This window comes from Carettochelys insculpta, chromosome 10, assembly GCF_033958435.1.
Source record: "Carettochelys insculpta isolate YL-2023 chromosome 10, ASM3395843v1, whole genome shotgun sequence".
In the NCBI taxonomy this organism is placed as follows: Eukaryota; Metazoa; Chordata; order Testudines; family Carettochelyidae; genus Carettochelys; species Carettochelys insculpta.
In genome coordinates this window covers 5116813-5134259 of record NC_134146.1, presented here as the reverse complement: position 1 = coordinate 5134259, position 17447 = coordinate 5116813, and the positions used below count along the sequence as shown (strand labels likewise).

General features: G+C 40.5%; 1 protein-coding gene and 1 long non-coding RNA gene across 6 annotated transcripts in view; both read left to right on the top strand.

Annotated features, from left to right (window-relative positions):
* ARMC8 (armadillo repeat containing 8) overlaps nucleotides 1-17447 on the top strand; it is a 138223-nt gene that overhangs the window by 15679 nt on the left and 105097 nt on the right. The window lies entirely within an intron of this gene.
* On the top strand, nucleotides 9476-11770 carry LOC142018552 (uncharacterized). Its single transcript, XR_012646853.1, has 3 exons — nucleotides 9476-9677; nucleotides 9799-9997; nucleotides 10409-11770. It is a non-coding gene; the product is annotated as an uncharacterized LOC142018552 (long non-coding RNA).

Sequence of the window (17447 nt, the reverse complement as noted above, 5' to 3'; positions counted from 1 at the left end):
CCAGTGAGATTTTTTTAAAGTTACTTATAGTCCTACTTACAACAGCTTCATTCATTAATAAAGATGCAGAGCTTTATCATTTAGTTGGCAGTTGGTAGCATTAGCTTGTCTTTTGCTAATCCACAGGTGGCCTGGCTTTGAGCATGGGGGTGGAGGGGCAGGGCTGGGCTCCTGCCTCAGATGCTGATGAAAATCAGCTGACGTGCTGGTCTTGGCACCTGTGCTAGCAGTTGCTGATCCCTGGTCTGGCAGTTATTAATTTTACATTCCCAAACCCATCTTTTGAAGATGATATGGCATCATCTGGTTAGATGAGGTCATCTGTGGAGAGAGAAATTTGCCAGAAGTGTACACCCCTGGGGAATATAGGATATTTTTGCCCCTTATAATTTTTCATTGGGAGTTTGCGTGTATAGTGCTTGTCTGGTTTCATCCTTGTAGTTGTTGGGGACATTTGATTGATTGTTTTGAGGGGTACGTGTAGGACCAATGGCTTTTGAAAGGTCTGTGAGGATGGTTTGGATCATCATAGCAAAGGAGTGTGCTTTTTTTGGCGGGGACTGGTGCCACTTCACGTCGGAGGCCTCCAACATTAGGTAGCACTTGATTCAGATTTGTGTAATTGTGTATGTTTTCACTAGAGATGAAGGTCAAAAATCAAGGTGCAACAGATATAGGATAAAATTTTCAAAAACACTTAAGTCCTCTCCTCTCAGCAGTTGGCAGGGGCAGGTCTGCAAGGCTGCTCTCTTGCCTAGCATTCAGCTTAGCCTTTCTGAGAAATGAAAGGAAGCTGTGCCAGAGCAAGGGTCCTGGTGGTTGCTGTGGCTGGGCAGCTTCCTCTCTGACTCTAATGGCTGCTGCTTCTCCCTCTGCAAGAAGCTGTTGTGGAAATAATTGATCCAGTTCCACTTTTTCAGACTTTGTTCTTGCATCTGTGAGGGCAAGAAACGAGTTTTGCCAGACTTCACGGAAGGCCGGTACGAACTCTGAGCTGCATAAAATGTAGACTGGGGAGATTCAGACCTGCTGCTGCCTTGTCTAATGTTGGCCTCCTCTGTGGTTTAGGCTGTAATGAGCACATCAAGCTCATGTTTTCCCTCTGATGTTCATTTAGGTCTTGGTCATGATTTTCAAAACAGAGGATCATGGTTTTAGCTATATCAAACTTGAATTTTAATCTGCTAACCTCCATAAGAGTTGTATGCCTGTGGGAACTATGCAAATTCAAACCCCACAATGAAACGTGAGAGCTGGGGGCAAAACGTTCTCAGTCAAGGGATTGGACTTTCAGAGGAGGTTAATGTCAAGTCTTTCCATATTTTAGGAAGAGCTTCACAATGTCCCATTTTATTAAGGTGGAAGGCTCTTCTAGAGACTACATGAATGTCATCCACTCTTCTCTACTTCCTTCCATAGCCCAAAATTAATAAAAGAAAGTAGACATAGTTCCTCTCTGATGGAGGGGAGAGAGAACATGCACCCCAACTACAGTATCAGTATCCTCAAAAGGAATAAGAGCCAGAGACAAGTCTATTGGGGAGCTCACTATTACAAGCTTGTCTTAAAACAAAAAAGCAGTCAAGTAGCACTTTAAAGACTAACAAAATAACTTATTAGGTGAGCTTTCGTGGAACAGACCCACTTCTTCAGACCATAGCCATACCAGAACAGACTCTATATTTAAGGCACAGAGAACAAAAAATAGTAATCAAGGTTGACAAATCAGAAAAATATTATCAAGGTGAGCAAATCAGAGAGTAGAGGGGCAGGGGGGGAGGTCAAGAATTAGATTAAGCCAAGTTTGCAAAAGAGCCCCTATAATGACCCAGAAAATTCACATCCCGGTTCAAACCACGTGTTAATGTGTTGAATTTGAATATAAAAGAGAGTTCAGCAGCCTCTCTTTCCAAAGCAGTGTGACAATGCCTCTTCGGTAACATGCAGACTCTTCAGTCATTAACAGAATGGCCCACTCCACTAAAATGCTGGCTGACTGGTTTGTGGATCAGGAGTGTTTTTATGTTTGTTTTTGTGCCCATTAACTCTTTGTCTAAGAGAGTTTGAAGTTAGATAATGTAATGATGGACATGCAGCTTACAAAAGCAGTTTCTCTGCTCTGGGTGCTAATATCTCCCCATTAGACTGTGACAATGGCTCACATCCCCCTGTCTGATCTGACTTGTTTTATCCTCTTTTGATAGTGCTGTTGATACTGGGCCATTTCCACCTTGCTGAATAGATCTTGTCAGCTCTAGCCCCCCCTTTTTCTGGGACCCCACTCTTTAAATACCCCTCTGACCCCCCACCCCCCCACTCATGCATCTGATGCAGCAGGTCTTTGCCCACGAAAGCTTATGCTCCAAAATAGCTGTTAGTCTATAAGGTGCCACAAGACTTCTTGTTCATAAAATCCTGTGACTGTAAACTCACCCTAACAGTGTGGTCCTCCTGAGTTTAAGATGATTTCTCTCATATCCCTGAAGGAGGCGGGGTGATGTCTCTGTAAGCATGGGTTTTGTGTTAAGATAAACTTTAATTTGACTTAAAGAGGAATGCAGCAAAACATTTTTTAAATTTTTTTTAGGGGGGGCTCTGCTTGGCTTTTAATACTTTGTTTCTTGCAATTGCAAACTAAGTATTGATTGCTGCTGTCAGATTTTTCACACGTAGTCCCAAAAGTTGACAAGGTCATGCAGTTTAATTAGCAAATTAGTCTTTACATATCAACCATTTAAAAACATTTGTATAAAAATATGCATAGGCCCAGACTTGGCTGAAAATATACTTCAAAATCTAAAATGTAATAAACACTCCTAGCTTGTGCATTTTGTTTTGTAAATACTAAAACCCTCAATCTGAATGGCTAGAAAATATTAGAGTGTGATGTCTAAGTTTTTTGTTTAAAAAAAAACTTGTCTATCAACACAATTTCCAGAATCCATGGAGGATACAGTGTTGCTCAGGTGGAATGCATAGCAGTGAAAAATGTTGATAAAGATCTTATCACTGTTGCTAGGTTGCTCTGTGAAATGCAAGGGGAAGAGGCACAAAATTTTGCTATGTTATTTAAGAAGGAGTGCTGATATTTAAGAGACCTTGTTTTGAATTACTTCTCATCTGCAATAACGGTGACTTAAAGCTATATTAATATATCTCTGGAGTGAAATACTTTAGAGGCAATTGGAACATATCTTAAAACTAGCTTTCTGTATTTGTTACTCACTTGCTGGCAGAGCCACAGTTTATCAAGAGCTAGTGTATATCAGACGTTGATTTTTACGAGTTTTGGGAAGCAGCCTGGCTCAAATAAGTGAGGAACTTCAGTTTAGATAGTTTAGCGGTGTAAAAAGGCTGTTCAGGTGGCATGCAGGCTATGCTGGATCCGAAATGATTGATTCCTCTCTTTACGGGTTAAATATATATTTCTAGATGTTTTCAGCTTTTATTGTTTAAATCCCAAAAGTTGACAACATTAAGTTCTTGATGATGACTTAGTTCCAAATTGTTTCTAATTTTAGGAGCGGGGGGGGGGGGGGGGTGGGAGTGTGTGCTGGGTTTTTAGTGAGGCCAAAGCAATCGACAATTACATTTAACTGTAACTAATGTAAACTACCAAACAAAAAAGCAGTCAAGTAGCACTTTAAAGACTGACAAAATAATTTATTAGGTGAGCTTTTGTGGGACAGACCGACCTCTTCAGACAATAGCCAAACCAGAACAGACTCAATATTTAAGGCACAGAGAACCAAAAACAGGAATCAAGGTGGACAAGTCAGAAAAAAAAAAGATCAAGGCGAGCAAATCAGAGAGTAGAGGGGTAGAAAGGGAGAGGGTCAAGAATTAGATTAAGCAAACTAGCCCCTATAGTGTCCCAGAAAATTCCCATCCCAGTTAAACCATGTGTTAATGTGTCGAATTTTGAAAGAGAGGCTGCTGAACTCTTATATTCAAGAGTGTTGTGAAAATTCCTCTTCAGTAACATGCAAACCCTTAAGTCATTAACAGAATGGCCCACTCCATTAAAATGCTGGCTAACAGGTTTGTGGATCAGGAGTGTTTTTATGTCTGTTTTGTACCCATTAATTCTTTGACAAAGAAATTTGAAGTCTGTCCAGTATACAAAGTATCTGGGCATTGTTGGCACATGATGGCTTGTATGATGATAGTTGAGGAACATGAGAATGTGCTGTGATTCTGTGAATAACCTGGTTAGGTCCAGTGATGGTATCTCCAGAAAAGAGATGTGGACAAAGCTGGCAGCGGGCTTTGTTGCAAGGAAAATTTCCAGGAGTGGTGTTCCTGTGGTATAGACTGTGGCTGTTGGTGAGAATAGTCATAAGGCTGGGAGGTTGTCTGTAGGAGAGAGCAGGCCTGTCACCCAGGGCCTTCTGGAGTGTAGCATCCTGATTACGGATAGGTTGGCCCCACAATATGCTAATATATTTGTCTGGCCTGGAATGATGATTCCTCAGCTCTCGTCCCGTTACCCCTCCTCTACTTAAGATACATGTATGACATCTTTATGATTTGGACCCATGGTATAGAGACTTTAGAAGAATTTCAGAGACTTTAACAATCTGCACGCCACCATCAACTTATGCCTTGATTACTCCACACGAGAGACGTTTCCTGGACACTACAGTACAAATCGAGGATGGCCTGATTGGTACCACACTGTACCAGGAACCCACTGATTGCTGTACTTACCTACATGCTTCCCGTTTCCATCCTGCACACGTAACTAGATCCATTGTTTGCAGTCAAGCCCTTACGTACAATCGCATTTGCTCTGATCCTACTGACAGAGACCAAAAACTAGAAGATCTTTATCACATATTCATAAACCTGAATTACCCACCAGGAGAAATAAAAAAACAAATCAACAGAGCCAAACGAATACCCAGAGACCAGCTACTCCAAGATAGGCCCAAAAAAGCCAAGAACAGAACACCACTGGTCATCACCTACAGCCCCCAACTCAAACCACTGCAACGGATTATTGAATACCTACAACTTATCCCTAATCAGGATGCCACACGCCAGAAGGCCCTAGGTGACAGGCCTGTTCTCTCCTACAGACAACCTCCCAACCTTATGAGGATTCTCGCCAACAGCCATGGTCTATACTGCAGGAACACCACTCCTGGAACTTTTCTTTGCAGCAAAGCCCGCTGCCAGCTTTGTCCACATATCTTTCCCTGAAGATACCATCACAGGACCCAACCAGGTTATTCACAGAATCATGGGCACATTCTCATGTTCCTCAACTAACATCATATATGCCATCATGTGCCACCAATGCCCGGATACTTTGTACATTGGTCAGACTTCAAACTCTCTTAGTCAAAGAATTAGTGGGCATAAGACAGACATAAAAACACTCCTGATCCACAAACCTTTTAGCTGGCATTTTAATGGAGTGGTCCATTCTGTTAATGACTTAAGAGTTTGCGTGTTACTGAAGAGGAATTTTCACAACACTCTTGAAAGAGAGGCTGCTGATCTCTCATATATTCAAAGTTGACCCATTAACACATGGTTTGAACTGGGATGGGAATTTTCTGGGACACTATAGGGGCTAGTTTGCATACTTGTCTCAGTCTAATTCTTGACCCTTCCCCCTCTGCCCCTCTACTCTGATTTGCTCACCTTGATTCCTGTTTTTGGTTTTCTGTGTCTTAAATATCAAGTCTGTTCTGGTATGGCTATTGTCTGAAGAGGTTGGTCTGTCCCACGAAAGCTCACCTAAAACATTATTTTGTTAGTCCTTAACGTGCTGCTGGACTGCTTTTTTGTTTTGAAAGTATATAGACTAGCACGACTTTCTGCAACATATTTTACGTGATGAACAGTAACAGAGAGAAACTGAGTAAGCGGTTGGTGTAATCAAAGTGAAGGGCATCTTTCTTAAGGAGAGTAAAGGAGGCAAACTAGTGCTGTCCTGGAAATTGCAGCAATCCAAAATCTGGCCATATTTTCATGCTTCAGGATGTCCACTTTGAAGAATTATGTGTCTCTATCTTCAGAGAATCTGCTGGAAAAGCAGAATTAATATTTGAAGCTGACATAAATCACTAATAGAATAAGATTCATTAAGGTTCACTACCCACAATTCATTTAATTTCCACATAGTTGTTGTTCAATATACATTTTGGAAAAGGGCAAGTTGTCTAGGCCTGAGGTGAGCAAACTTTTTACTTTGGCCCCTATTTTTTGTCCTGAAAGTAGCACCCCCCACCATCTTGTGGGAGGACCACAGGAAAGGGTGTGGGGGGAGTGCTAAAGAAGGGAATGGGATGCTCAGGAAGGATGTTCTTGGAGGCTTCAGGGGGTGTCCCAAAGGACCCCAGGAGTGTATGGGGAGGACTCACAGCTGGTCATGTTGAGCAGTGCGGTGTCACCAGACTGAAGGCAGCCCTGCACCCCCAACACTTTAATACCAGATGATTTGATGCTAATTGAATTAATTTTTACATCCATGGGCTTGAAAAATACCTCTTGCAACACTGTAGCTAGATTTTTCATGGTCTAAGCTCTAAAAGCTGTGTAAAGGTTGCACCTATGGTTGTATTTTTGTGCAAAGGCAACATTCACTCTACACAGGCATCTTGGGGATTCCTGGGGTCTGGTTGATGTGGGCTGAGGGGACTAAAGTGGCCACCTTACCTCAGCTGGGAGCTCACCAGCTTGGCCCCACTACTTGCCTCAGGGCCTCTGAATGTTCTGATTGGCCTAGCAATGTGGGTGGGTTGTTTCCTGCTTGATGGCAGTAGCAGAGGCCATGGAGGAGGGAGTAGAGGGCTGTGGGGGCAGCGGAAGCCATGGGAGGAGGGGAAGAGTGAGCCAATTGCTGGGCACCCTCCTTACAAAATATCATGCCCCCCCTCTTGGGGGTGTGCACCTCACTTTGTGCATCCCTGGTCTAGGACTCTTTGCATATGTATTGAGTGAAGAGGAAAAACTGCATCCCTTACACCGTTTGTTGCCACTGAAATTGCACTTAAATGCTACAAAATATACAACAGAAGCCAAGGCACAAATGTTCAATGTGGCCTGATGGTTAAAAGTTACTTGCTTTTTGTGATATAGCTCGTGATAAAAAGCTATTCTTGTTTCTTTATAGGACTATAGTGATAGAATGTTTATTTCACAATTATGTCAATCAAACAACCCCTTGTTTAGTATATCATACTTCAGTTCCAAGGAGAAACAAGAAATTTTGTTCAAGCACAGCTTCATTGTAGCCCCACCTGGCTGTTTGCTATTGACTTGCAATAACACCAGGAGCAAAAAAGTTTGTCAGTGCAATCACAGTGAACACTCAACTGGAATAGCTTAGTGGATGTCTAGAATAGCTGTATAAAAATATGTGGAAAAGTTGATGGCAGTATATATAAAAGAGAAGTTACCTTATTTTTCTGAATTTAAGCTGAAAGTAACAATGGAAAAATCTTTGGCCAGTAAAGAACAGTATGTTTATATATAAACTTTTTTTAAAATTTATCAGGCATCCATGCAATGACTTAAATCAGTTATTAGATGAAGATCATAATATTGTCATCAATGATGTAGCCAAAGCAGAAATGTTAGTTATATCTCTGTTTTGTATGTGGAAAGAAACTAGATGACATTTTTGTATGTAATGATGAAGTACTTTAAATACAAACAATGACTGAAAAGGATGTAAAATGGAATCTGCTAAAGTTAAACATTTTAAAATAGTCAAGTATGGATGATTTACAACCAAAAGTTTTTCAAAGAATAGTGACAATAACTCTGGGACTCACTAACTTTGAGTAAATCTTGAAATACTATTGTAATTGTGCTAATTCTTTTATTTAAAGAAGGTACTGTGGTAATTCACTCTTTTGCAAGACATTGCATTGGGCCATATGATTGAATAAAGAATAGTAAGACATGATTGCCAATCAGGTAGATGGTATGGAAAAGAGAACTTGATACTATGAGATCATAAATTTGGTTGATTAAAGGAGCTTTGTTCACTGGCTTTTCTTTGTGGAAAAGATTCCATTGGTGCCACTGTGATTCAGTGAATTCTTTGTTATGCATTTGGGTAATTGTCTTCAAAAACCTTACAAAAGCCTTAGTTGGATTTGTTTGTGTAACTCTTATGCAGCAATATTGCTCCATGACCACCTATTATTGACAGAGAATATTTTTCTCACCTTGGAAAAAATCAGTAACTGCTGAAAATTTTATGGCACCCTACACTGCTTATTTTGCTGTTTTAAAAAGTGATGCTTGTTGGTGATAACTAAATATGGTAGAGGAGGAGTTAAGTGCAGGTTCCAACTCTTAATAAGGTTTATATGGCACAAAGAAGCTCATATATTACTTTCAAAAATAACCACTGGGTCTTTCCCACTCTTAAAATTGCATCCAGATGTGGCTCTCTAAACATGGTGGTAGGTTCAAGTGCTCATGTCTGAGGAGTGAAAAAGCCATGTCAAATCTGATGGTAGTCATTTTGTCTGTTTCAGGTGTGAAGACCATGTCATTGAATTTCTTGTTACTTTCAAGTGTCAGAGGGTAGCCGAGTTAGTTTGCATATGCAAAAATAACTAGGAGTCCTGTGGCACCTTAAAGACTAATAGACTTATTTGGGCTTAAACTTTCATGGGCAAAAACTGACAAGGTGGGCCACAATAGCTTATGCCCAAATAAATCTTAGTCTTTAGGGTGCCACAGGACTCCTTGTTGTTGCTTTCCAGCCATGTTAGGCTTTGTGTATTGCAACTGGTAGTATTTATGGACCTCCTAAATTAAAGGACCATGCATATTAAAAATTCATTGTTACAGTTCTTACAGTATTGTTATACTTTAATTTCAGTATTTGTGCTTTATTTTATTACATTCTATGTCACCATGTTTTTCTGTAGCACCAGCTATTCTTTTGATCAATTCAGTTTACATTTTGAGGGGTTCTGCCCACCTCAAACATTGTGTGTTCATTGATCTTAGGTGAAATTCGCAATCTTCTTTCAAATCCCTTATCTCCTTTTTGAATATCACTTCAAGATAAAAGGACAAAACTAGATGCAAACTGCCTTCATATAGTACATATTCTCTACAGTGACCATACGCACTTCCTTGGAGATGTTTTATTTCCATTGCACAAAGTCCTACAGCAAGTAATTCACAGGATTGGAACAAGAAATTCCACATCAACTGTGTAGCATCTCCTAGAGAATAAAGCTACAACTAATCTTGACAAAGTTACAGCTGATAAAATTTCTTATCTTTTCATGATGTTTGGTATACAGCTCTATTTAAATAATCTTTTAAACAGCTTGTGAGCCAAGAGCCACCAATTAGTAATCAAGCCTTGCTACTCCCAATTGTTCCAACAGTGGTAAAAGGCTGCTTTACTCACAAGGGGGGTGGGGGTGGGCAAAGTCAGTTTCTTGGCAGTACCAGCTGGCGTTCCATCAAGAATTAATTGCAGCGTGTTAAGGTCAAGATGGAGCAGTAACAGATCATCCAATGAGACATGAAGGCTCTTCAGTTCCTTAGTGAAGACAGCGTAATCATGGAATCTATGGAAACCAGACATCGGAAGGGTGATGTTGAGGAAGGTGCCAAAGTTACACTTCATCAGAAATGCCCCAGAGATGACAGGCAGTGATTTGAAGTAAAAGTTCTCAAGATAGGAGGTACTGTAATTTGAACCACTATTCTGTGTTGTGTTCCACATGCTTGCTTATGGAGCATGATGGAATACTAACAATGTTCCACCATTTATTAACAATTAAGTTTCACCATTTCTTTTTCTAGGTATTTCAAGACTATTGGAGATGTTGTGATTACTTTGAAATGGGACAAAAGTCAAAAGCAGGCAAAGTATACTGAAAACATAACTGAGAGAATAGGATAAAATCAGGGCCATTGTTGGAAACCTGGGCCAGGAAATCTTGGCGTGTTGGATGAGGAGATTTATCAAGAACATCGGGGACGGATGGATGGATGTCTGATGGTAAGACCTGAATATTGGCCGCCTTATGGTTACAATGGGTGTTTCCTCTTGTTGTCTTATTACTTTAGCTAATTTCTTTGTATTGATCTGTTTTGAGACCAGAACATTGCGGCAGTTTTAGTTGTAAAGTGATTAAAACTGCCTCACTCATGTCTGTCCATGTTGAATGAGTTTAGTCATGTCCAGAAACCTTCCTCACAAGTATTAAAAGGGGAGGAAAATGTGAGCTTTTAGCCTCTGTTGCCGAATTGCCCTTTCCATCAACTAATCAGTACCTTGCATAGCAATTGTATTATTTTTTTGGTGTGTCCCCCACCCCGCTTCTGTAACATTGAACAAGGAGAATTCTGCAATCTGTCAGCTGTCTAGAAACTGAGCGTCAATAATTGTTCTTATTTACATGTTTTTCAGGCATGGAAGTTACTGGAATATGAGGATGAAGTGCTCATTAATATACTGAAAATAGAGGCGCAGAGATGAACTTGAGAAAATCAGATTCTACATGCACATTTGGGAAAGAGCTCACGAAATCAAGTAGAAAATTGCAATAATTGAGTCCAGAACAGGCATGGACTCCAGAAGGGTAGCCAGGAGAGAGTGCATTGCAAGAATTTACTGTTGGCATTCCTGTCTGCTTTATCCTGTGGTGACGGACTTCCCAGAGAGATTGCAGACTGATGGTCGAGTGAACAAGAATATCAGCGTTTCCAGTGGGTTTTCCTAAGTGTCTGCTGTTTTCAGTGTCTGCCCACAGCATTCTCCATCTGTGGCAGATGAAATTTTGTTGCCCTGAATGTATTCTTATCCCGAGTTCTTGATGCATGGGAGTTCATTAATGTAAAGGTGAATGCTGTTTTTTGGAAGTTGCAAAAAAAAAAAAAAAAAAAATCTTCAGAAACACTGCTGAAGCCTGCTGTGATTAATGGCTGAGGAAGCCAGTGTCCAAATGGTCAAGGGAAAATCTGTGCTATGTAGGAACTTTGTGGGAACTACAGTTGAAGGGGAGCAGAAGGAAAACTATATTCAGGGTTAAATAGTTATAAGTATTTTTAATCACAATTAGAATCAGAGAGGGTGGAACATTTTCAGCATTCTATCGTTAAAGCTTGAAAAACCAAAACCAGCGGACCAAACCACATGCTCCCCAAAAACCTTTCAAGCTGAATTAAAGTTTTTTGTTAAACCAACTAACCCCACGCTCCCCAAAAAACTCTCAGCTTTCCTTTCAAACTGAATGAAGTTATTTTTGCACTTTAATGAAACATAAGGTCTGTCTCTAAAAGGGCCTTTGCAAAGAGGTTTGACATAAACCTGAGTTTTAACTCTGATGCTACCTCAGGCAATTACTGGAGTATTCATTTAGTATCCTGTTGATTCTTAAGTGAAAGTTGGATGTTCTTGGAACAGGAAAGAAGAGGAAAGGTGCTGTGTGATCTGAAGCTGTTCAGTGGGATAATTTTGTAAGAGGAGATATGGAGAAGCTTGCCATCTTCTTGAAGCCATCCACAATTTTAGTGGTCATAGTGCTATTTAGGTTAACAATTGCATGTGAACCCTTGTGATGTCTGTTACACCGTAGCATACATCAGATTATATATTTGTAGTCCCTCTAAGTTAAAGACATACCCAGTTACTTAGTGACTGTATCAAATGCTTTTACTTAATGTAACCTTTTCAAGCAGTATTGTAACAGGTAAACTGCAATACATATAAGCGTCTAAGGACCGTGGAGTTTCATATTATTTGAATTGGATCTCTTTATTGGTTTCATTCATATCTATAAACCTGTACTTCCAAAGTATGTTTGGCTCTGCTCTATCATTCTTTTACAGTCCTGTGTTTTTTGCCTCTTGATCCATCAAAGTTCACTTTTACAGATTTGTACTCTGGGTCTCTTTAAAAGGGAAAAAAAAAAAAAGTGTTAGACTTCCAAAGAAATGGGCAGAGTTTCATTCTCTTGGCTGTTCTCAATATACTCTCTCTATGCAGTAGGTTTGCTGTATTCAAGGCCTACCTTCTGTATATTTATATTAATATTGTCAGATTCTTCTGTGTACAAAATTATTCTTCCCTGAAGAGTGATTATTTAGAAGTGGTATTATAGGATAGGATACCATATTCATTGTTTCTTTTGTAATTCATTCTTTACTGGTCTAAAACGCTCAATCTTGTCTGAAAGGCTGTTGCCCTGGACTTTTGTATTACATCTGAAGACTAATGGGGTGTTATCAGTGTAAATGAGGGCATACTCTAGTAGCTGAAATATTATTTATGATGTGTGAGTGATCTCAGCTCTTTCAGATAACAGGTTGAATTTGCTTTGCTGTCAGTTGGAGAGTGATAGGGGAATCCTCTTATTTGTGAGATGAGAACTTCAAATGGAAACAATTGAGAAATATATAATTCTGCAATAACTCTCACTTCTCAGAGTAAAATTGCAGTTTAAACCTTTCAGAGCTCTAGGCAGTTTATGGATACAGCAGAGAAAATCTACAAAGACACAGATGGAAGATAAGAAGCAAATATCAGGTCTTCCTGATGCATTGAAGTTGACTTCTGAAAGGGAGAAATAGATAAAACTAGATCACTGGTTGGGGTCTTCAGTGGAATAATACTGCTGTTTAGTATTTGGCATTATGATTCTCCTCCCCCAATTTCTTTTCAGAAATAAAACCATTGTGTGGAATTTCAGATTAGTAAGAGATTTATATTTCAAAAGATGGATTTCCCAAAGTTATCTCCTATATGTGACATGAAGGGAAATTTACAATTTGCAGTATAATACAGCACCTAGCATCACTCAGTCAAGCTATGACTATCTTGATCATAGAATTTAGTTTTACATTTAATGCCAGTGAGTGAGCTCTCAAATTACAGATATGTATGTGTTCCTTGTAAGCTTAGAACATCTGTGTTTTAATCAAAGAAGTTATGCACCATGCCATCATGGAATCTGTAGAGATTAATTGCCCCTAGTTTACAGCAGAGGATTTCAAATGTTGCTGGATGTGAAGGTGCTGGACTAGAGGTTTAACCTGTGGTTGTCTGAGGAATTAATTCTCTGGAAACAGTTGAATTTTTTTTCTGTGCTCCAAATCCTGACACATGGCATAAAGCATGTTACGCAAGCCTGTCCACGCTTGTCAGGCCAATATCGCCAGCTGAGGCAGATTACCCAGCAGATCCTTTGTAAGTGTGCAGCTCCAGTCTCATCCTCCTTTGAACAGTATCTAGACATGCTGGGCCAGAACATCAGGTGGTATGGATGCATTAACATCAACAGAGCTACTAATTTATACCAGTAGAGGATCTGGCTTGTGCGTTAAACCAAACTTGGCTCTTCGTTAGTTTAGTAACAAACTAAAACCTGAGCCTGTGCATTCTCCATTTATGTATTGTTCCTCAGGTCTTCTGTTAGTACTTCTTCCCTAAACTCCAGTTTCCTGTGTCTAAAGACCACTCACATTACCTTTATCAGTAAATATTCAGCAAGGTTTAAAGCTGCAAAAATTTATACCCAGCTCTTCTATAGCTGTTTTCATTCATGAATATCAGACTTGGGCTATGTCTAGATTGCAGGCTTTTGTTGGGAGACCATGGACAGAAGTCTGCCATGTCCAAGCAATGCTTCCGCTTTTCCAAGAACATTCTTGGAAAAGCAGATGCATTCTGCTGGGACATCCCTGTATATCTCATGCAATGAAGCATAAAGGATGTCTGAGCAGAAGGGCTTTTCCTGACATTTGGCCTCTGGTGGCTGTCATGTCAGGAAAGCCTCTCCCAACGGAACTGTCAGCAAAAGCTATGCAAATTGCAGAGCATGATTTGTATAACTTTTGCCTATAGTTTCCTGCAATTTAAGCACAGCCTTGATTTGGACAGGACTGAGACCTAAGGAATTGCAGTGACATGTTTCACTGCAGTCAAGATGTACTACATGTACTGCAATGCATCCTCCACTCCTAGGTACATACACAATGAAGTAGGGTTGTACTTCCCTTGATCTCACACACACAATTGTCTTAGTTTTCATTGAGTTGGTGGGAGTACAAATAGCTGTGATGCTACAGTTGCTCAGGTAATGGCTATGGACCAACAGCTGAGTATGCATCTGCAGGTTTCAGGTGGGTTTATATTCGGCACAGATCAGTCAGACCTCTATTGCAGCTACCGCCTTTACACGGCTACTTATATTAGCGTTAGCTTGATGATGACTTTGTGCAAAGAAGCAAGGGAAACAGATCTTTAACTCTAACTCTAGACTTGCCATGCACATTTCATGCCAGTATAGTTAGTGTGGTACAAGACCCCTTACTGTCGATAGATGCTTACAAATATATAAGGCATCTTTAAATGGTGTAGCAAGGTTCCCCCCCCAACCTCTTCCTTTGGCTGGGGCAGTTTAGGTGGCAGCCGCCTCTGTCTGTCAAGGCTGGCTAGTCTCTTGCGCCCTAGCCACAGTCATGGCTTTCATCCTAACCTGGGGAGAGGAGCCCAGGTGCACTTCCTTTGAGCTACCCCTTTCTCCTGTCTTCTGCAAACACTCCTGGTCTCCTTATCTGTGATGTCTCTCCTTAGCTCACTCTCCACTGCTTCCTTATATTGTCCACCTCCTGTCTCACATGCTTAATTTCTGCTGCTGTTTGGAAAGGGATACTCTGTTTCCAGTCTGTCCCCTTCAGAGACTCCTTTCACAGGGCAGTCAAAGTAGATGGTTCAGTACTTCCTATGCTGCTGGATGATACAGCTGTCCCCTACAGAAAGTGGGTTTTTTCCATAATATTTTCTAGTCACTGAAAGAGAGACAGTGGCTGGCAGATGAGTCTAGAGCTTGGAAACCTGAACACTGTTTCAGCACTTTAGGACAGTGATGCTGGCTACCATCATCCAGTCTCTCTACATGGGGAAATTATTTCACTGCTGTCAACCTCTGAGATGTGTACTTTCACATTTACCTACTCCCTTTCTACGAATAATTTCTGCAGTTTCTCGTTTGCTCAGAACAGATCGTACTCTGTCCTCTCCTTTGGGCTTTTCACATCTGGTGTCAAATGTCAAAGATGACACATGACCTACAATTTGGAGGCAAGTTATTACTGAGGTCAGAGACTCATTCAGGTTTGTGGTAAGACTGGATACGGCAGAAAAATCTGTCCTCTGGAAGTAAGATCTGGCACTCCAGAAGAGCTCAAATGAAATCTAGCATCAGAAATTGGACTTAATGTAGACTTTTCAGGTTCATATGCAGACCTAAAGATTAGAACCAGATTAAGGCCTTGATATTTAGCTATTGGACCATCACTGAGTCATTCAGTTAGGAACACTGTAATACTATCTCGAAGCAGGTGAGCTGCAACTACTAAGGAGGACATTTGTAAAAACTCCTGGGGTTTTGAAAAGCCCAAAGGGGAGGACTGCAGTTTTGTCTTCAAAATGGAACCATTCCAGAAACCTAATCTAGGGGAAACCTCTGTTCAAGATCCCAACCCATCTGGATCACAGCAGACATCTTTATGACCATATCAGGGTGTGCACAGATAATTTTTTTTCAATTAAGGGAAGCAGTTACCTTTAGCATGCAAAGGAACATTGTTCTGCTGGAATCGTGGGTAGCTGGCTTTCTCATAAGATACCTAGTAGGTTTTCATGTCCTATGACTGCCCCACTGCCATGCTTTTTTATATATCAGCATGGAAGACCATGCACCTGGTATCTGAAAATGGAAAGTCTTCAAGATCCCAACCCATCTGGATCACAGCAGACATCTTTATGACCATATCAGGGTGTGCACAGATAATTTTTTTTCAATTAAGGGAAGCAGTTACCTTTAGCATGCAAAGGAATATTGTTCTGCTGGAATAGTGGGTAGCTGGCTTTCTCATAAGATACCTAGTAGGTTTTCATGTCCTATGACTGCCCCACTGCCATGCTTTTTTATATATCAGCATGGAAGACCATGCACCTGGTATCTGAAAATGGAAAGTCTTCAATCTACCACATCATAGAGTGTCAATGCATTAGAGTTTATATACTGTTTTCAGGAGGAGCTCAACGTTGAAGCTGAGTTTCCAGATATTGGATAATGGGAAGTGGAATTTTAACAATACTGTGTGGAATTTGCAGAAGTGCTTCTTGTACCAAAATGTAACTAAAAGTAGAACCGTGTATACTGCAAACACCGGGAGAAAAACCTCAGGAAAATAGAAATCTTCTCATCTCTTTGGATCTTCTGATACATATCTCTCCTTTTTCCACTCTCAACTCAGGGAGTCAGGAAGATGGGGAAAGACAGGGTCAATGTGTCCTTTATAGTCTGTATTGACAGGATGTTTCTCAAATTGGAAGAAAAAGTCAGTTTGTCTTCCATGGTGGTTACTTCTCAAAGATCTCTTGATGTAAGGTCCTGCTGGTTCCCAAAGCCCTGGCAAGTTCAGAATTGCTGCTTGGATTGTGAATATATCACCTACAGCACTGAAGTCCCAATGGAGAACTCACAACAGGTTTGCCTCAGTCTAGAAGGCCTTTCAGGAAAGCCACTTCTTTGTTCATATTATGCAATAGTAAGGACAAAGGCCATTGCGCATGTTAGGTAGCTTTCACCTGCTGGACGCAGGTAGTAGTTGTTAAATCCCTGAAGGAGAGTGGTAAATCATCATCTTGCAGGTTGGGATTTGTACAAAATCGGTTCTGCTCTATGGGCAGAGAAATAAAGTATCTTATGAGAAATCTGCAAGAAGCAAACTGTTTGATTTTTGTTTTGTTTTAAGGACTTTTTTTTTTTAATTTGATGCCTTTGATGGTAAAGTCTTGTGTTCTGTCCTCTCTTTTCATCTAGGTTTCCTAGCTCTCTTGCCTTTTTATTAGGTTTTTGGATTTGCTATTTGCCAGTAGTTAGTCCTGCAAGAATGCAAAAATGATCCACAGATGTCCACATCCACTGATGTAAATACCTGTGGATATAAAGCGGATGCCTGAGGATTTACAGGTCTTTACCGGTAGTCTATTTCAGACTGCTGAACTGTCTATGAATGAGACTAGAGTTTTCTCCCTACTACTTCACAGGGTGTGAGAGTATGTGCATGCCTGTGTGCATTTTCTCTGAAGGAACCCACTGGGTTTTTGACTCAGGTCCTATGGTTTTATAAAGGGAACAGTTGAGCCCCCCCCAAACGTCTCACTAGCGAGCTGCTTTCCACATTGTCTCTTAACCGGGAATCTATCAGTCTGTTTACAGGCAGGGTCAAGACTGTTAGTTTGTCAGTGATTGTGTGTTTTCATGTTAAGCTAATAGGACTCTTGATTTAAAGTAAATGAAATGATCAGAATTCACTGTCTTTTTAAAATTTTGAATTGTACGAGGTATCTGGCTGGAACTTTGCTAGGGCGTCCACCATTGTTGTGCTTTTATCTTACTGTATTCTGAACCTTCTACAATCTGCCTGTATTGGAA